The sequence below is a fragment of the Symsagittifera roscoffensis genome, chromosome 3, assembly GCF_963678635.1.
Source record: "Symsagittifera roscoffensis chromosome 3, txSymRosc1.1, whole genome shotgun sequence".
Taxonomy (NCBI): domain Eukaryota; kingdom Metazoa; phylum Xenacoelomorpha; order Acoela; family Convolutidae; genus Symsagittifera; species Symsagittifera roscoffensis.
The window spans coordinates 44523429-44545643 of record NC_087064.1 but is presented as its reverse complement, the minus strand read 5'-3'; the positions used below and the strand labels follow the sequence as shown (position 1 = coordinate 44545643).

General features: G+C 35.1%; 1 protein-coding gene across 1 annotated transcript in view; it reads right to left on the bottom strand.

The window, feature by feature from the left end:
• LOC134841533 (heterogeneous nuclear ribonucleoprotein A1-like) overlaps positions 1-20854 on the bottom strand; it is a 354645-nt gene extending 333791 nt beyond the window's left edge. The window contains exon 1 of the mRNA XM_063857562.1: positions 20850-20854. The gene's annotated coding sequence lies outside the window, so the exon portion shown is untranslated. The remainder of the gene's footprint in view (positions 1-20849) is intronic.
• Between the last annotated feature and the right edge of the window lie 1361 nt (positions 20855-22215).

The window sequence follows — 22215 nt, the reverse complement described above, 5'->3', positions numbered from 1 at the left end:
CGTTTATTCATTCTATTTAGGAGATTTATTTTTCTTGCCGCGGTTCTACTGCTATCAGTTTTTCTGGTAAAACTTTTTTTATTCCACTTGAATTGCTATTAATAGGTAATTTGCCAACCTAAACTGAACCCAATTTTTATCAAATAAACTTTCAATTAATTTTACTACTCCAAGGTTGCAATGTAAAAGCTATATTACTGTCAGCTTGTGCTTCAGTTCCCAATAGATAATCTTTCTCCCAATTGTTAGTAAGTGGCCGGTTCATATTTCCAGGGGTTGGGCCCGGGAATACGTCAGCTTCCGGTGTTAATCTCAAGGTTTTCTATTCAATCTTGGGGTCAAAACGTCCAAAAGTCAACTTAAGGTCATCCAGGGGTCACTCAAGGTCAAACTTCCATATTTGGGTTCAGAACGTTATGGGGGTCCTAACTATCAAGCTTCATCCAAATCCCATTAATACTTCGCAAGTTATCCCATTTCAAATCCCATTAATACTTTGCAGGTTATCCCATTTCTAAAATCTTTTATCAATTTCCCGGAATTGGCTTTTCACATCGGAAGGAGTCGTCGGATGCAATTTACTCACTTGAGGTCTTTTTTTGGGGTTGGTATCTTATGTCTGTTGCCAAATAAGATCATTATGCCACCCCTCATTATTTTTGCTTGTTTCCGGTCTAAAAAGGTAATTTTCAAGGGCTAATTTCTTCAGATCCAACCATTGGAAATCATTCAACTAACAACTCAAAATCCATGTTGCCACCACCTATCAATCCACTAAGTTTCTGCTCCCTGCGTTCATTGGAGGCCGAAAAACGACTTCCCGAGCGTACTGTAACTTCTACTCGGGGAACAAAACCGGAAGTGGAGGTCCTAGGATTCTATTTTCAAATTTAAGCTTCCGTCAACTAGGCCTACAACATATTAAAATTTGAGTCCAAAACCGCTTCTAGTTTCCGAGTTCTGATAAAGCCATTTATACTTCCGGGGACGGTTATCGTTTGCCCCCAAAGGATCTGAGGGGTCCCGTTTTTTTATACCCGGTTCAAATCATCTCTAATACCACTTCTCTGAATTTCATAGCCTTAGCTTCCTTATTTTCCATTTGGGGGTGGGGTTCGCCGATTTAGTCAAATTGTATTTTCTGGTGTGGGAAGGACGATATCTTCGAAATTTGAACTATTTTAAGCTCGACCAATTATTTGCTGTACTACTTAGCCTAAATACTAATCAATTTTGCGCTCAACTTACTCTTAGCGTTACCATACTGCATGCAAATCCCAATGAAATACCTTCTCCGTTCAGTTCTTATTTTGTCGAAAGTGAATTATCTTCACCGAACCTACAGTTAAAAACAATATAGTCCTTAAAACATCAAATTTTTATTGATCCGTTCCGTAATCCCTCCAATGCTTATTGTGAGAATTTCTCAAATTCCCATAAATCTGCTGCCTAAGCAATCTGCAAACAAGACTTTACCACTGATTCGCTGCATTCCTGGGCCATACGCTGACACAATCAGTTCTCAGCAAAGACTCTTCATATTTTTGCTGCCTCTGGCACATGAACAAAGAATCGCGGCTTATGCTTTTTGAGTGCAAGGAAGGCTTTTAAATATCTATTCTTACCGGTTCCCACTCCTGTACTGACCATTGTCGAGTGTAAAATTGCAGTTGCTTAGAGTTGCTTGTCTTCTTGATCTCCATTGACTGCAAACCTCAATTCTGGTTCCCCGCTGGAATCATCTGTAATTTCGATGTATCTACCTATCAGATCCAAAGTATTTGTTTCGTAACTCTTTCGCGTCAAACTTGTTAACCAGCTCAACGAATTTAAAGACACTCCAAGCGTCTAATTCTTCTTGACTAGAGAAAGATAACTTGGATTTCTTCCCAATCATTTATATGGATCACTTAAGCGTGATTAATTAGGTTCGGCAAGGACAATGATATTGGTCCTCCCAATCTTGTTCCCTGCTTTGTTTCTTTGTTTTGGTGATTATAGATTTGTAATTTGAGTGTGAATATCTTTTAGAAAATTGGTTCTCAAAAGAGATGCTGTCAAATTCCTTCACTCTTGGTATTCCGCTTTTCTTGTGTCGCTGCTTTCACCTGCAACTCTTCTGCACTCAGATCTGATGAAGAATACCGCAAATCAGTGTTCTCCTGTAGGTGCTAAAGGGTCGTTTTTTAAATCCTCAGCCGAGCTTCGCTTAAATTGGATTGCGAGTGTCGTTTCTTGCGGGAAATCAACCTGACTCGTCTGATGCACACTCTCAGCTTCGGTCTTTCCCTCATGTCCTCGGGATGACGATTTGACTTCACTCAACGACGATGAAGAACCCTGCATATTCATTGTCCCCAGAGTAGTTGATGTTTCTGGCCCAGCAGCTCCAAGTTATTTCTTATCCTCAGTTGTGCTTTCCTTGACGAAGTTTTTTCTGCAACCTCAGTTTTGCTTTCCTTGAGTTGGATTGCGCCTCTTTTCTTCCTCGACATTAACCTAACTCATCTGTTGCGTACTCTCTCATTTTCTGCCTCCAGTTTCATATCCGCTGTTTTTGATCTCCTTCTCGTAGTTCTCCTCGGTTGCCATTATTCGCACTTCCTGTCATCCTACCTTTGTTTCATTTTCCCGTTCTATCTTCTTCTCTTCTTTTAATCTCTCTGTGATTGCTTTGAATTTTCCGCTTCTCTGGTTTGCCCCACTCGATGTTTTCTAGTACTCTTTAGTCATTTCATTCGCGGCTAGTATATGTCTCGTAACATCAATGAGAACAAGTGTTAGTGCCATCCCTTCTCCATCTCGGTTTTCTCGAAGTTACACCGAACCCTATCATTGCTTTCATTACTCTGACCTTTTGTGGCATCATTCACTATACTCAGAAGCTTGGCTACTCTAAATCATTCACTTTTTGTGTTTCGCTCATTCTTCCGTCCACTTCTCGTGTCTTTTTTTCGATTTGTTTTTCTGTTAAATCTTTTTCTTTTTTCGGTGTAAACTTGGTGATAGTGAAATTATTACTGATAAAATTTTAAGTAATGATCAAATCGTCAGCCGTTTTTACCGTTTGCCACTTTTTTTAATCTGCTTTCTTCAGATTTTCAAAAAAAAACCACAAAAAGAGCATGTAGTTTTTAAGCAGGGGCACAACAGCGGTTCGCCGTGATGAGCTGTACAGCTCGAATTTTGGTCCTTTCCCTCGTGGATAAATGGTCTCAATACTCAGGGGCGGATCTAGGATTTTCTCGAGGGGGGGGGGGGGGGCGGATTTTCAAAAAGAAATCGAAAATTTTGACGACCTTTTTTTTAGGTCCGCCAAATTGATTTTTTGAGCTCTCCCAAAGCACTGTTTTGCCCCTATTTTGGCTACATTTTCTGCGCCGCATGCAAATTAAAAAAAAAACAGTCAAAAAGGCGTTTTTAGGCACTTTTTGGAACATTTTGACCAAAAAAATTGCGTTTTTTCGGCGCGTGCTCCCCCCTTAAAATTAGTAAATATTGGCGCCAAAGGCGCCTTTAGAAAAATTTTAGGGTCGGTCGGCCAAAAATGGATTTCTTAAAAAGTACCAAAGTACCATTTATTTTACTTACATTCTGGTTCCAAAATTTCAAAAACATTTTTGGTTTTGCTGGTCCAGAGTCTTCTATCAGTTAAATTACTATTGGGTTCAGTTGTTTTTTCGTGTATATTAGATATTCTCAATTAAAAAAATTTGCATACCCCTACGTGATAGCATGGAAATCTACCTTTCAATCCTCTCTGACCTCCTGTCTCCAGGGAATTTTCTGTGCAAGATCTGAAGTTCTTTGTTTCTTACATTAGTTGATTATCAGATCTGAAATTCTTTATTTGATACCTGGATAAAATTTTATAAATTTCAGATTTGAAATTGGATTTGATATAAAAAATTTCAGATCTGAAATTAGATCTGAGAAATCTTGTGTTAACTTTATTCATTTCAAGCTAAAAAATTAAGTTTATATATTTTTTGATTTTTCTGCAATACGCAATTATTTTTAGATAAACTAGCGGTAGAAAAAAAATTCCCAAACAATTTCAACTGTTTTTTTTTCAATCTATATTTCTTGCTCAACTGTGATAAAAAGTTTTCAACATTTTTTAGAAAACTTATCGTTTTTTTCCATTGTTTATCTCAAGCTTGGGAAACATATTTTGGCAGTCTCCCATTGGAGACTTTGCTGAGTACGTGCTATTAGCTAGCAGAAGCTATCAAAGACAAAAGCATCAAAATTAGCAAAAAAAAGTGTCAAAATGATTGATTTTTCAGACTTAAATTAACCAAGAAAAACTAAATTTCAGATCTGAAATATTTTTTATCAGATCTGAAATGACCAAGAAGAACAAAATTTCAGATCTGAATGTAAATCTTAAATAACCCATTCCTAAAGTATCTAAGCGTTATTTTAACAATTCACAACCCATTTCAGATCTGAAAAGTAGATCTGAAAAAGATTATTTCAGATTTGAATTAGAACATTTACTAGGTACGGGCTGTTTTTGAATATTTTTATGATTAAATTACGCCTTATTTATCCCCTTCCGCTCATTGTTCTTCACTTACTTCATGCTGCGAATTCTGTTGATATCACTGTTCATGCTTTCGATGACCATCATCGGCTCTGCTTTTTCTGATTTTCTTATCCGGTGTACATAGTAAATTATTTAGAAAGTTTGTGTGATCAATTTTGAACTTTTGATTGCTTCAATTCCAAATAATAATTAATTAAGACCATTTATCCACGGGGGAAAGGACCAACACAAGAGCTGTACAACTCATCACGGCGAACCGCTGTTGTGCCCCTGTTTAAGACATGCTTTTTTTGGTTATTTTTCTGGGCTGGGTAATGTTGCTTCACCCTCAAGCAACGAGCACGGATCATGGTGGGCCTCGAACATCCGACCTTTCGATAGAGAGGCGGAGACGTAACCACTTCACCACCGCTACCATATAGAATTTCGTCACCTAAAACGTCGATTAACCTCCTTTGCTTCTGTTAACTTGATTGTTTTATCCGTTCACCTGTTTCTTGCGATCTTTGATTCAAAGATAGATGATCCACATCTAAAATATTCGTTTGTGTGAGCTCTTCTTTCCCGATTTTTTTGTCCCATTAATACTTTGCTTCGGTTAATTCTTAAACTATTTCTGTAAAGCCGCTTATTCCTGTCACTTCTTGTTCCAAACAATACGTTAGATGTTTGTTGTTCCCTGAATGAGAAACGTTTTATAATTAGTTATAACTTAATTAGGTCCATATTTGATGTTCTGTTCCCTTACTTTTAGCAATCTTATCAAAATTTGTTTCTCTTGCCTAGTTCAAAATCGATCCTTCCAGCAATGCAACACCGAAAATTGGCCTATGTTGACATTTCAGTTTGTTCCAACAGCCTTTGCTAATAGTTCATCTGTTTAATGTATTCGTCCCAAATGGTTTTGGCTAATTTGTTGCATTTTTTTGTCTGACGTTATGTTTGAGTCGATTTTAAAAACGGATTAGGTGATAAATATTTACCAAGTGCTCTCAGTAATTTTTCAAACTCAGCCATCGAGTGAGCGTTGGTACAACCCATAGTTTTTGCTATTTCGTTTATTTCAGGATTTAAAATATCAGACATGATCACTTGAGCTGCCGTATGTTAGTTATATTTAAAAAATACTAACTCCAGATACAATTTTTCTGCCTCATGATTCTTCGATGTTTTACGAGTCAGTCGTCTTTGAACTTGAGATAATTACATCTTTCAACTTGATAGTGTTATTCACACTGGCCTTGTTTTTTTCTTGGGATATTAATGGCTAGTCGATCGTACCATGTTGTTTCTAGTTTGTCGTCCTCTTCGGTTTATCTACTCGACTTTCTTGCCGCTTCTGTATTTATTTTAATTCTTCTAGGCATTTTTATTAGTAAACACCTCCTGGTTACCATGTTTAAGGCTCCTTTCGGTCACTATTTGTTAGTTAAAAAGTCAAGTGTTGGTCACGGTTAATTCGTGGTATAATGAGTAACAGTATTTCTGTTTCAGATCAAGGTAAGGCTCAAGTTCAATACGCACATTACCTTTATCAGATGAATACAAATTCAACATAGCAACCTTTAAAAATAGTTGAAACTTCAAACGGAAAACCTATAAGCTCAAGCGAAAATGTCAACTGGTATAGCTATAGACTTCAGAAAAGACTTAAGCGGCGCGACATAAGAAAAAACTTAAGCGGCGCGACTTAAGAAAAGACTTAAGTGGCGCGATTTAAGAAAAGACTTAAGCGGCGCGACTTAAGAAAAGACTTAAGCGGCGCGACTTAAGAAAAGACTTAAGCGGCGCGACTTAAGAAAAGACTTAAGCGGCGCGACTAAAGGAAAGACTTAAACGGCGCGACTTAAGAAGAGACTTAAGCGGCGCGACTTAAGAAAATGACACTGACCCATAAAATTAATTGCTTCGCTGCGTATTCATATGACACGAAATTTAGAATTCAATGATTGTAGTATGTTTTAGAAACTGTGGTTGATATGACACGACTAACCAAAATTTCCAGTTTTATCATATAATTCTACTCACAAAAAAAACTTTATATTGGTCTTCCTAAAAAAGTAACGCATTTGGGGTTCAGATTTGTACTGTTCTGTTATTCAGACGCATTTCCGCAACAGAAACAAATAATTTCGACAAAATGATTTCGTACGTCAAAAAAAGTTTAAACTACTTGATTTCAAACTTAATACCTTTACAGCATTTGAAAACAAATCTGGGGTTTGCTAATTTGGCCAGGTTTTTTTCCGGCTAACTATGCTCGTTTTAAGAGTTTGGTTTTAATTCTCAAAGCGCAAAAACAAATTATTGAAAAATTAATTCTTTTTCACCCATTCCAAATTTGTTTGAGGCAAACTATTTGGTCATTACTAACTTCAGATGCACTTGAAATTAAAACACTTACCAAAAAAAGATTAGAGCAATAAGTTTAAGGCAACAATAAGATTCGGAATTTGACTCTAATACGAGCAGTTTTGTTTCCTTAATATATTTCATATTCCTTTTTTGCTGTACAGAAAACTGGTTGTTTTTCAATTTTGTGTCTAAAAAATGGCAGCCTCAATACAAAGATGGTTTCATATTTCTCGTGTAACAATTCAAACAAGACTGCTCGTATCAGGGCGAAACCCTGAATGTTCCGACTGCCTTTTAAGGTTCATGGAGCAGTAATAACATTAAGAAATTAAATGTAACAAAACAAAATGAAAAAAATTTTTTATAAAATTTGAAATTTTTAATGAAAATCATAAACCCACACGCCATATAAAGTACAAAAGGATAGATTTTGCTCCTTATAGCAAAGCAATTATGGAAAATAAGCTTCTTTCAACCAATTTGGAACGATTTCTAAGACGCATTAACTCTCCGCTTATGCGTTAATAGCGCGAAATATATCGCGCGTTAATTGTCCCAAATTGGCCAGAATGGCAATCTTTAAACCCTCATAACTTTACGAAAAACGATCACAGGTGAAATATCTTTCCAAATTTGAGCTCATAACAACAATACCTTTCGAATGATATGAAAAAATTCCGTCAAAAAAGGCTAGTTAAAAAGTCGAAATTTGTCTGAAGAAAAAAAAACCCACCCCGAGCACAAACTTTCCGTTACTTTCGTATCGAAAGTCGGAACAATAAGGTAGTTTTATAGAGAATTTGAATTTGACACCAGTGGCACATTTAAGAAAATTCGACTCCGCCCCTCCCCAAGTATGCTTGCCATTTTTCTCCAAGGAGTTACCCAATTGGTATAATAGTTGTAGTAGATAACAAATTTTCACTCGCTTGACTTGCTGGATATTTGTTTTGAATAACGTTTATTAAAAATTTGCATAACTTGCATATCAAACTTCACTTTTTTGAAAACTATTCTTTCAGGTAATGTATCAAACATTAGAGGTATAAAGTCTTTACACGCTATATTCTTTACAAGTTATGCGATTAGTTCTGTTTTTTTAGTGTTCTTCAATTTAGTTTAAAAGACGAAATTTTCACAAATTTACAGAAAAAAAACATTTTGCTAATAATTATTTGCTCAAGCAAAAAGTTTGTGATATTGAAATGATATTTTCCGTATATTTGCTACATTGTAATAATCACTTATTGCCAGATCCACCTTTTTTTATGTTTATACATTTTTTCTGTTTCCAAGATTAGCCAGAGAAATGATGCTTCGACCATGGTGTTTTGATAAAGCTAGAAAATGCGTACGCGTTTTCTATTGTTTTCACCCAGTTAAAGTATCTCGAGCTAATTTCAAAGGCTCTGGCTTCCGCACTTCTGAGCAAGATATTTGAAAGAGCGAGACTGTACTACTGAAAGGGAACCTAGAGTTTCACCTATTAGTCTTATAATTTTTTTTCGACTGCTATATTTGTGGTGTACCTTTTGACCTGTCCGAGTTGGCCTGATCAGTGGGGTGGTGCCAGCAATGCGTTCCTCCCTGCACATAGAAATCACTGAAGCAAAGGCATTTGAATAATAGCACCCGCGATGTAGAAAAAAAATGTAGCTGTGAATATTGTATCTGGGTTAACAAAACTTTTGGTCAGACAAGCCGAAATTTTTTTACACGCTATATACCAGCTTTGGTAAACTAAAAAAAAGGGCTTTAATCACAAAAAAAATTAAATAGGGGTCGTTCTCGTCACCCAGTTGCGGCCACTTGAATGTACAAAATAAGTCTAGACCACCATGTTCATCTTATCCACCCCAAGTAAAAGAAAGCATAGCATGCTTTCAAAAAATATATATTTTTTTTGCATCAAAACCATGGAAACTAGGAAACTTAGGTTTTAACTAAAAATTTTTTAATAATACGTAAAAAGATGATAAATTGTAACCAGGGGTGTTCAAAAATTGATTGCAACAACGAAAAATCAATTAGTTCAAATCAATCAATTAAATTGATATTGCAAAAGAAAACAAAACTGCTCGTATCAGGGCGAAGCCCTGAATTTTCCGACTGCCTTTTAAGGTTTTATGGAGCAGTAATAACATTTAAAAATTAAATGTAAGAAAAAATAAAATGAAATTTTTTTTCTTCAAAAATTTGAATTTTTTTAAATGAAAATCATCCCCCACACGCCATACAAAGTACAAAAGGATAGATTTTACTCCTTGTAACAAACCAATTATGGCGAATAAGCTTCTGTTAAACAAATTGGAACGATTTCTAAGACGGATTAACTCTCCGCTTACGCGTTAAAAGCGCGAAATATATCGCGCGTTAATTGTCCCAAATTGGCCAAAATGGCAATCTTTAAACCCCAATAACTTTACGAAAAATAATCACAGGTGAAATATCTTTTCAAATTTGAGCTCAGGACAACAATACTTTTCGAATGATATAAAAAAAAATCCGTCAAAAATGGCTAGTTAAAAAGTCGAAATTTGTCTGAAGAAAAAAAACCACCCGAGCACAAATATTCCGTTACTTTCATATCGAAAGTCCGAACAAAAATATTAATTGCACTTAATTGCCAAGTTACAAAATCAGTTCAGCAGAGCTTAGAAACCATCTTTTCGTCACAAAACTTGTTGTTCATCTTCAGAAAAAGCTGTTCTGTGAGATGAACCGGCAGATGCGGTTGACGGTGATCATCAAAAGCAACGCTGATAAAAACCGTTCAACATGGTTCTCAGATGGCTAACTACTGAACTAAAGTTAGAAATTTTTCAAGAAATAGGTCGACTAAATTCCAATATAAAAACATCAATTAATTGCAATTAGATGGTAATATCAATCATTTAGTTGTAATTGGAGACAATCAACAAGCAATTAACTTTACTGTAATTATTTGCAATTAATTCCACTGCAATGTAAATTTGAACACCCCTGATTGTAATGTGACAAAAACTGAACTATGTATACGTCTAGTGAAAAAAAGTTTCACCCTTTTTGCCATGATTTCATTCAAGATTATCTTTTCAAACTGCTTTTGAGTTGTACCGAGTCGAAGCTCGGGAATTAATTCTCAAAAAAAAAGCATAGAATGCAATTTCATTAAAGTTTTCTACTTTTTTCCTTTCATTTTTTGTGCAGTGATGTTTTTATAGAAAAAGCTTTGGAGTGAATTGATCTTTGCTTATGTTTAACACGATATAAAGTTTGCAGTCATTTCTGCATTTTCTATTTAATTTTTTCCAAAGCAGTCATTGGACGGGTTTTGTGTCATATTTCGATCTTTGCAAGTGTGATTTTCTCTATTGTTGAGTCGGCTTGATTTATAAATCATAATATACTCTTTCAGTTTCTTCGATTCTATTTTCAAATTTGCCTGATGCGCCAAAGGAAATGGCAAAAAATTTAGAATAATGAACAAACGAATTTAAAGCAGTACAAGACTGCTCGTACCAGGGCGAAGCCCTAAATGTTGCGACCGCCTTTTAATGTTTATGGAGCAGTAATAACATTTAAGAAATTAAATGAAATAAAACAAAATGAAATCTTTTTTTCTAAAATTTGAATTTTTTTCATGAAAATTATCCCCCCACACGCCATATTAAGTACAAAAGGATAGATTTAACTCCTTGTAACAAATCAATTATGGCAAATAAGCTTCTTTCAACCAATTTGGAACGATTTCTAAGACGGATTAACTCTCCGCTTACGCGTTAATAGCGCAAAATATATCGCGCGTTTATTGTCCTAAATTGTCCAAAATGGCAATCTTCAAACCCCCGTAACTCTACGAAAAACGATCACAGGTAAAATATCTTTTCAAATTTAAGCTCAGGACAACAATATCTTTCGAATGATATAAAAAATTCTGTCAAAAATGGCTAGTTAAAAAGTCGAAATTTGTCTGAAGAAAAAAAAACCCACCCGAGCACAAATATTCCGTTACTTTCATATCGAAAGTCGGAACAATGACTTGAATGAAAGTCTCTGTAAATTCTACTCACAAGTTATTGGATCTGGGATAATCTGCTCCGTCGGTGTGGTGTGTGCGGTGGCATAGTCTGAAATAATTTACAGAATTAAAGGGACGTGCATGTTGGGGTGCATGTTGTTCCCAATGCCTTGAAAACGTTTCACACAGTTCAACTAAATGATCAGAATTCAATGCTGCAGAGATTTTCAGATTAGAATCAATTTGTTGAGAATTATTGAAACTCCGCCTGCTTATGCCAAAAACAATACATTCGACCAGGCCTGAAAATCAGATTTTTCAAATGACATTTCTCAAAATTATTGTTCCGACATTCGATACGAAAGTAACGGAATATTTGTGCTCGGGGTGGGTTTTTTTTTCTTCAGACAAATTTCGTCTTTTTAACTAGCTATTTTTTACGGAATTTCTTTATATCATTCGAAAGGGTTTGTTGTCCTAAGCTCAAATTTGAAAAGATATTTCACCTGTGATCATTTTTCTGAAAGTTATGAAGGTTTATAGATTGTCATTTTGGGCAATTTGGGACAATTACGCGCGATATATTTCGCACTATTAACGCGTAAGCGGAGATTTAATCTGTCTTAGAAATCGTTCCAATTTGTTTAACAGAAGCTTATTCGCCATAATTGGTTTGTTACAAGGAGTAAAATTTATCCTTTTGTACTTTATATGGCGTGTGGGGGGATGATTTTTATAAAAAAAAATCAAATTTTAGAAAAAAAGTTTTTCATTTTGTTTTATTACATTTAACTTTTTAATGTTATTACTGCTCCACAAACCTTAAAAGGCAGTCGGAACATTCAGGGCTTCGCCCTCTGATACGAGCAGTCTTTTTTCCCTTAGTTTCTATTTGAAAAAAGGTCAAGAGAGTCCCGAAACCACGATTGCCTGCAGCTGCCATTTGATAGTTTGCTTAATTTATCTCATAGAAGAACTTTTGTGCACGTACCGCCTGACAGAATCTACTTCTGATAAAAGCGTTAGTTTAGTTTGACGATAATTTTTCAAATGCTCTGATAAGTGACATAAAAGAAACAAGACTGCTCGTAACAGGGCGAAGCCCTGAATGTTCCGACTGCCTTTTAAGTTTTATCAAGCAGTAGTAACATAAAAAAATTAAATGTAATGAAATAGAATGAATTTTGTTTTCTCTAAAATTGGAGTTTTTTAATGAAATTATACCCTCACATGCCATATAAAGTTTAAAAGAGTATATTTTGCTCATTGTAACAAATCATTTATGGCAAATAAGCTTCTTTCAACCAATTTGGAACGATTTCAAGACGGATTAAGTCTCCGCTCCGCGAAACACATCGAGCGTTAATTGTCCCAAATTGGCCAAAATGGCAATCTTTAAACCCCCATAACTCTACAAAAAATGATCACAGGTCAATTTTTTTTCAAATTTAAGCTCAGGACAACAATAGATTTCGAATGATAAAAAAAATTGTCAAAAATGGCTAGTTAAAAAGTCGAAATTTGTCTGAAAAAAACCCACCCCGAGCACAAATATTCCGTTACTTTCCTATCGGAAGTCGGAACAAAAATAAGACTGCTGGTATCAGGGCGAAGCACTGAATGTTCCGACTGCCCTTTAAGGTTTTTGAAGCAGTAATAAGATGAAAAAAATTAAATGTAATAAAATGAAATGAAAAAATTTTTTTCTCTAAAATTTGAAATTTTCTTTGAAAATCATTCCCCCACACGCCATACAAAGTACAAAAGAATAGATTTCGCTCCTTGCAACAAATGAATTATGGCAAATGGACTTCTTTCAACCTATTTGAAAAGATTTCTGAGATGGATTGAATCTCCGCCTACGTGTCATCAGCTCGAAATATATAGCGCGATAATTGTCCCAAATAGGCCAAAATGGCAATCTTTAAAGCACATAATTTTACGAAAAATGATCACAGGTAAAATATTTTTTCATATTTGAGCTCAGAACAACAATACCTTTCGAATGATGTAAAAAAATTCTGTCAAATATGGCTAGTTAAAAAGTCGAAATTTGTCTGAAGAAAAAACCCATCCCGAGCACAAATATTCCGTTACTTTCGTATCATTCGATTTTAAATTTTTTGGAAACATGTTTGAAATAACTAGCTTTTATAACAAATTAGAGTTTGAGTGACGTTGGTAAGAGTTCATTCATTTAGTTAGTGAAAACATAGGTTAAGGAAACCTCTTAGAATGACTATATTATACATAATTCAACACAGATCGTTATAGAGGTAAGTGCTAATTGGGTTTAAAATTTAGTTAATCAATTTATCTGTTGATAGTTTTTTTGTTTTATGTTTTTTTGTCACAATTTTTGCTTTTCTTTGCTTTTTTTATCATGACAAAAAAAATTTCCGACTATTGCAAAAAAAACAATTGTGTGATGACAACTTTCCCGGAGAAAACTGTCTTTAACTGACAGTGGAGTTTAATTGTGTGAGTCGTAATCTCGCGATGATCTGTTTTGATCTTCAAAATTAATGGTTCAAAAAATTGCAGATATTGATACTATTAATTCTTTCAGTGTGCCAGTGCTTTAGCAGACAAGTCCTTGCAGCATAAAATTAATGCATTGATAAGTGGCAGACATGAGAAAAAAAACGCTACTTCTGGAGTTGTGCTTCCCTAATGAGGGCAATGAGGTGCTAAATAATTTTTTAGCAGAAATAAAATTAGCAAGCATATCTTAAGCAGGCTCAAAACAGTTAGCAAGCTAGAACGCGAAGTTCAGACGCGACATCAGCAACTAGCGACCTTTTGCTTCCCTACGCTTGTTTTCGACACAAGTTTTATAAAGCGCAGCATAAACCTGAGTTTTGCCGCTTGCTTAGACCATTCTTGTTCTGAAGTTGCTAAATTTATTGACAAACCGTGAAATAAATGTCCTAATTAGGGAAGCTTGACCCAAGATAGAGCGTTTTTTTTGTTGGTAAATCAGTAAAAAATCATTTTCACTTTTATACTAAAAGCTTGCTTTGTTAAAAGGACTTGCTCTGCGGTTTTTTCTGAAACACATTGATCCAAGTAAGTGGTTAAACTGATTATTTTTAGCAAACGTTAGCCCAGCACGGGGACTGAGCGATTTGATTTGTATACGCAATTGGAATAAATGCTCACTTTGATGCGGCACGCATCAGTTCGAGTTTTAGTTGCAAATATGAAAAAAACTGAGTTCAATATTACACTAATGAAGCCACATGATAAGCGGCAAGCATGCAAATGTGCCAGTCCAGTGCAGCACAACGAAAAGAAGGAAGCGGTCGATACTTGCCAATCTGCGTTTGAAATTAGCGTTCTAGCTAATAAATTGCTTGATATTTTCTGTTGTACGGCTCAAAAACTGATCTGATAACTATCTTGAAAATTTGACCATGATGCTCGAATCTGATTGATTGAAATTTATATCAGCGAGTATCAATCTGGGTTTTCAAGAAAAAACAGAACTCAATAAATGGTTTGATCATCTTGGGACGTGTAACAGAAAAGGCATAATTGTTTTAAGCCCGCGTAAGAATCGGTTTGCTAAAAAACCGTTCTACGAAAAAACCTAGCACTTTTTTGACCCACAATATTTTTTATTAAGTTACAAAAGTCTGAAATTTAATTTGCGAATGTTGGGAACTTTGTTGCGAAACTATGTTTAGAGTTTGGCGTTTTTATTTGTAAATTTTGTGAACTTCAAGGTTGAAGTGACCCAGTCCACGACTTAGCAATTTCTTGTCCTCGTTTTTGTTCGGGATAAAATGCGTTCCCGACGATGGAATTTCGGCCACGACTTGTCAACGAAACTCCATTATTTTTTTAACTCATTGATTTAAATATGCGGTTAACAGTGATTCCTTAGCAAATGTTAACAGTCGTGTTAACACTTTTAGCCTGGACATAAGTAGCAGATCTCGAATCTAGGTTGTAAATAGGAACACACAATAGCCTTATACTAACAATTGCTCGGCGTAGAGAGCATTTATGCATGCACGTTACAACCCGGGTCGAGGTGTTCGATTTATATTTTGACTTTCTCGACCAAGTTTGGAGCGCATTAGTCCGGGCTTACGCGCATTTTTTTCCACTTACAATGCTTGATTGTGGTAGGCCGTGTAGATGGTGAATTTCTGCCTGTCCTCCAGTAGCATTTCTGACTCGGCTTCAATCTAATTATTTGAAAGTAAAAAATACTTTGCAGAAAAGTTAATAATTTTATACTTCAGACTACTCTCACGGGGTGAAGTGCAGACGAACAGGCCTAAGGTGGGTTTCCTTTCACGCAATTTCAGGCAATTCAAGCAAAACTATTAGTTCCTGTGCGAAATGGATAATTTTAAAAGACTGGAAAGTTCGGAGTACAAATAGTCCGTCATTTTTTTTCGAAAGTCGGAATAAACATTTGAATCGTAATTTATTTTTTTGGACGAACATTTCAAACGATTTTGGGAAAAACTTAAATGGTTTATCTTCATTGCTTACGCATAAATCACTCCCTGCGTTAAGGTTCTTATATAACCTCGGTCCTAGAGCTCGGGTTATTTAAACACTAGTTCCAAAAACTGTCTGCGGAAAGCGGCCCGTGTGTCTCTACCGACTGATCAGAGAGTCTCAAGAGTTTTATTGCGGCTAAAACTGTACAAAATATCCTGTTTCATCAATCTAAAGAGTCTACCAGACTAAATTTTGACCATTTCGCGAAAACAAATGCTGTCTTTGGTACAATTGGTTCCAACAAAATAGGGCAAACATAGAACCCTGAATGACCTAATCAAAAACCAGGTGAAAACAAGCGCACTCAAACGCAATAAGTTATTTTAAGCATTTGCTTACACGAACTGGTACATTAAATCTCATCCTAATCGATTTCCTCAAAAAACTTATCTGGTCCCAAAAAAAATTGTTATCTAAAAATAGAAAACGAGCTGACAATTTTCAAATGCAAGTAAACTTGGCTCATTTCAACAAATACTACGTTTTTTTTAGCAAATACATGTTCTATTTTTAATACAGTGATTCATGTTTCAAAACTTAAGGCTAGAGTGTGAAGAAACCTTTTCGATTCCTTATAACCCAAAGAAAAGATCACATTCTATAGCAGATTGTTTGTTATTTTAATTTATTCAACCTATAACACTTTTTTTTATTCCAATAAAATTGTTTTTTTTTCAGTTTTTTGTAGAAATTATACTATTATAGTCAATTAATAACTACCGAGCTTCGGCGCGGATGTGAAAAGTTATTGCGACAAGTACAAAACTCAATTTAGTCTAAACCGCTCAAGAGCTGTCCGCGGATTTTTCAAAATAATTAAACAGAAGGAATAGATATGAATACTTTCTGGTCCCGAGTTTATTCAAAAGGTACACGGTGAAGTTTTAGATTTACATTCTGCAAAATCAGCTGTTTTATATCAGGGATTTAGTTTGTTTAAATGAGAATGGTTATTCTTTTAACTTGCAGCATTGATTATAAGCATTCAGGCGTGGATCTAGGCTTTTCCCGAGGGTGCGGATTTTCACAAAAAAATCTAATATTTAATAACAGTTTTTCTTTTTCATTATTTTAGGTCGGCTAAATTGAATTTTTGAGCTTTCAAAAAACACTATAGAGACACTTCACTGCCAAAATAGTGTTTTTTTAAAAAAAAAAACGCTACAAAAATGTCGTTTTTGAGCAAGTGTTGTCCCTACTTAACCCGCAACTGCTGGCACAAATCAGCGTTTGCTGATTTCATGTACCTCAGTGAGATTGAATTTTCAGCAAAACATCTAAAATGTGAACTCACAACCTACCCAGAAGTCGTGGTATGTTCGCAGGTTGAGAGCCCTAAACTGGACTATTATAGGGCTGTCTGCGCAGTCGTAGGATATTCGCCTGGTGTCTGTGTTTTTGTAGAAGAACTCTAAGTTCCTACACACTCCCAGGGGCTTCACTGTGAAAGTGACACTGAAGCAGGAGGCCTCGTAGGTTACTGTAACAACAGTTCAAATTTTATTTTACTAATGGTGTCGTCGCGGTGAGGCCCCACTAAGTAGAGAACCCATTTTTGAAGTGTAACATAACGTACAGTTCTTGACTTTTCCTGTCGGTAGAGCTCTATATTTCTCGGCGATTAGTGTTCTGTTTAAATATTTAAATGAGGGGTGGGCTGATCACGACTATTACTTTTGATTTACGCAAATTATACGCGAACTTGAGTTAACCTCTTAGCTATTTACTGAATATCATAACTAACGGTTCAAAGCAAACATTATAAAAATGGATACGATACGAGACGTCGCCTATCTTTGCCTACCAACAGTTATTGAAAAAAAAACACCTTTTCTTCAAATCATTCCAAGTAAGACATTTTAACACAATTGACAGCAAATGATATAATATCACCTTACTTCATGAAAAGCGACTCGGAGGGAACAGATCATAACGGGACTGATTAAAATCAATTTTACAGTCTGTATTATACTACTTTAAGCGTTTACAACATTTCTTAGTAGAGGAAAAATTATGCGTTTTTCAAAATGTTTGCAATAAAACTCAATAAAACTACCTTTTAATAGCAGCATAGCCAAAAAAAAATTAATGAGCTCACAGCGCCTGAAACGAGTGAACGTGAGTTGACATGAAACTCAGCACTGTTTATTAGTAGAAAAAATAAGCAAGCGAATATTTTCTGAAAGTACTAGATTGAACTGATTTTTTATTTTCGTTTGGACGTTGTTTTTCAATCAGAATTTTTTGAGACACTTCGGCGAAGAAAGTTTTTGGGCACAAATTTTTAGAGGCACAGAAAATATCAAACTCCGACATGAGCAAGAAAAAAGAAAATTAGAAAAAAACATCAATTTACTCTTACGCTGAATTTAGTAACTTGGTTTCAAACACTTTATTTTGCAGTTTTCATATCACTTTTGAACTCTCGATGCCATCGAAGTTTTGTTTTTTGTGCGCGAATTCATTGTTAATTAAAAGTCAATTTTTACAGAAAAAAATTTGTTGTGTACGTAACTGTGATTGATAGTGTGATAGTATTTGCTAACTTGTTCTTCAGTTAAAGAATCTGAGTCTTCAGCTGGAAATCTGGTTTGCTTGAAGAAATTATGAAGGCGATAAAAGTCAGCACTATATCTCAAAAAGTGTTTTTCAAGGTTCCGCAAGTTTCAATTTACTTCTTTCTGAAATAAATGTGACCACCAGCCAAATTGAGACATTTTCGTCCTCAGCAGATAGATGAATGTCTTTGTTTTTGACAGATCTGAGGGAGATCATTTATGTAGATTGAAACCGCAAGTGGTCTAAGTGTAGATTCTGTGGTACATCACTTCCAATTTTAAGCTACGAAAATGTGGCACCCTTTATTTTTACACAATGCAAACAATTCCTTAAATAGTTTTTGAATCAATTAATCATTTTGCTCAGTATACTGCATTTTTCGAATTCCTTTATTAGAAACTTGTGGTCAAAAGTATCATTTTTTTCAAAAGAAAATCAAAAAATTCTTGCATCAAGTTTATTAACAAAACCTGACTGTTTTAAGTTAGCTTGGCAAGTGAGTTTGTTCTTTTATATTGCTTGCGGCAACGAAATTGTTTGTAAAGGAAAAAAGATAGGCTTTCGAAGTACAAATACAACGATAGAAAACAGCTTTTTTGTATATTATTTTCCATACTATTAGAAAAACAATTGGTCTGTAGTCACCGTATTTGGCTTTTAATGCTTTTTTATGACGTAATAAAATTTGTAGTTTCGAGAGAACTTCAAAACTCCTTATTTCAATGATTCAAGATTAATTGGTTATCTTGCAATGGTATTTACTTTCCGCAGGTTTTCAATTTACAAATTTATAGGTGTGATGTGACTCTCAAATACAACCAAAGGACTTTGATTTAGAAAAAGTTTTCTCTGATAATTTAATTTGTGATTCAACTCTCAGCCTCAATTTTCTGAAGCATAGGAAGTTTCGAAAAACATTTTGCCTAATTTTTTTTAAGTGTGTGGTACTTGTTTGGAGTTGAAACTTATGTTTCTTGTTGGTTCAATTTTTTTTTTCAATACTTTGATGTAGTCTTTTATACGAGCGCAGCTGTACCTCACTTGCATCAGACAAGAGTCAATCAAGTAGAAAAAACATCTGCAATTGAGCATGCTATAAATTTGCTGATTTTCGAGCCAACTTTTCTGATTAGTTCTTTCATAATGTTTCACTTCAGCTGTATGATTCAGAAAAGCGACATCTCTAAGCCTCTGTTTTTCTTCTGAATTCTCTTTTCCCCGTTTAGCTACGACTGGGAAATGATCAATGAAATAATGATGCTGAAATATTGTAAGTTGTCTTTAACATGTTTTTGGAAAATACTGCTGTGAAAAAATTTCAAGTTAAGAAAAAATTTACGCAAGAGATCATTGCTCATGTCACTGTATATAACATTCGGAGTATATAGTGAAATGAAGCTCTCGAAAAAAATGTCGATTTTTCAAAAAAGCAAATTGCGTCGGTTTTCGGTTTTATGAGGAGGCAAATGTGCTGAAAAAGAAACCCGTTGTCATGAATGAAAGCTGCTACTGACTCCTAAAATAAATTTCTAAGACTTTTAACAAATACTTTTTTTTCGTAATTCAAGCACTACTGTTCGATCAATATTAGAACATTTTTTAATCTTTGTACTAAAAAAATTTGCATTAAGTTTTGTTAATTTTTTGTTATCACTGAAAGCCGTGTTTCAATTTTAAAGATCTGAACGCTGCGGCTGGGCGAAACACTTTTTCATCAAATCATTTCATTCCGTCATAAATCATTAAATCATCTATACCAGTTTTAAGCCTTTTTCATACCGTCCTGTCACTTTGTAACTTTTTCCATCATTTTTGCAAACGTAAAATTTTGACTCCTCCCTTGTCCATGTATCTGGTACACTAGAGTCGCTTTTCACACGCTTACTAAAAAGATTACTCCCAGGTGAGGAAGGTCTTCGAAAATTCGTACGTTTTTCAAATTGGCGCTGTTCCCTAAGGATTTTTTTTCTGTAATATTTCGATGTTTCCTGCTCTTCAACACAAACGCACAAAATAGGGCGCGATCTTTTCCTCCTACTGGGTAGTCTATTGGCAATCGATTTATCATTTGTTTTTCTTTTACTTCAAATAAATGCGATCATTTGATAACCAGTTGGCTAGTAGTTGAGTAACTTCACGTTCATCTGATTCTAATCCAACTATACGAACCTTATCTCTACTGTTGTAGTTCTTGAGTTGTTCGGCATCGGAAAAAGTTTCAGCGAGATATTTTTTTATGCGTATGCAATTTCATTTTTTGTTTTTTTCAGGATGCCATCTTTGGAATTAGTTATAGTTTCCAAATCATTGTGTTGATTGAAGCTTTGACTTCCTGTCTGAGGTTTTTCAAAGATACATGGAATCATCTCAATCAATGAAAATTGAAAACTTTCCATGACCTTAATCTTTGCTGCTCTTCAAGAAAAGCGTGCAAAATAGGGCGCGGTCCATTCCACCTATTGGGTAGTTTATGGGCTATCGATGTATCAATTGAGTTTACTATAGCTTCAGTTAAAGGCGATACATTGACAACCAGTTGTCTAGTAGTTGAGTGACTCCGCGTTCATCTGACACTAATCCATTTATGTGAATGTTCTCGCTCCTATTGTTTTTCTCGAGTTGTTCAGCTTGTTCATTTTGAATATTTTTTTCGGAATGTTTTAGCATGTTCTTCTGCTTCTTGTCCTTCTTGCAATAGACTCAAAACTGTGGATGGTAGTTTTGAGTATTTTTTGCTACCAGTCTTTCAGGCGTCTGGTTGAGCAGTTGGACATGATGTGGCTGTCTATTCAAATGAGGTTCCAAGGAATTGAGATCGGTTACGATTGATGTCTTGGTTTTGCTTTTGTTTTCTCTGAAACTATTTAATAAGTATAACAAAACAATTGGCACATTCATTCTTGTGTGGAGTTTGTTCTTCTTTTCAAGAGATCTTTGAAACCATTACTTTGCTAACTGATTTTGATTATGAGACAGAGGACTACAAAAGGATGACTGATTTCAAAGAAACTCTGCTTCGCATCTTTTATCCAAACTGCACTTTTTTCAAATTGGCCCCATTTAACTTTTCCCCGTTTGGCAATGCACGCCAGTTAATTAACCCCGTACGTACTATTAGTGAGTCAACACAGCTACAGCAAACATCCACAGACATCGCTCGAAAGTCAGCCATTTTTTCGATCGTCTTACATTACTGTCGATAAAAAGATGTAGATCAAAAAGTATTCCAAACAAATAATGAGCAAAGCTTGGGACTACAAAAAAGTACTAAGAAACACATGCCTATTGGGTATCCTGGTCGAGCTCCGTATCGAACTAGCAGTGGATGACTCATCTTCTTAGGTCCCCCATTGTACTCAACATATGCCCTCACTTCGATGTCAACTGAGGTTCCTGGCACTAAGCCAGTTATGGTGTAGCTTGTCCTCGCCCTGTTCGGGTCCGGCACTGTGCATTCGGGATAGCAGGAGCCAGAAGAAGACCTGCCAAATTTTTTAAATTGTAATTCAGGCTACTTATACGCTTGGACAACCATAATAAAGTCTTGGCGATAAAAAATCGTAATAATAATTACCATAATAAAATTAAAAAGTTTTTAAAAATAATTTTCTCATATTTTTCATGTTCTTTATTTTCATTTTTATTCGCCTGTTTATGTCTCAAAAAACTGAAGGCGCATTCTACCTACAACCACCTGTCACCTGAAGGTGCATCTCACGTGCCTTGACTTCTCTCACGAATAAGGGTAACTGATGAACTAAGAGAAACTGTATTGAACAATTTTTTGTTAATGTTGTTTCACTTATAGCTTAAACTTAAATTAAATTTGATTTTTACTGTGTTTTCATGCAGAATAGCTAAACTATAATCCTTTATAATTGATTTTTTTTGTGCGATAATTTTTTGACAGAGAAAGGGATTTTAATCTATTATATTAAATTATAAAAGATTAAAAGAGATTTTTGGAAAAATTATAATCAATTATAAATTATTATTATAATGCCACCAAAATGTAATCATTTAAACAAATTGGCGCTTACAGTTAATCATAGTTTTGATGAAATCACGATTAAATTTATAATATTATCGATTATTATCGTTTTGTACAGTGTGCGGGTACTTGCACAGCAACCAGCTATTGTTGCTTGTCATCATTGTTTAGTTGGTGGAGAATGTAAAACCACTAACTAATCTACTTTAGTTATTCCGTGCAAAAAACACGAAAAAC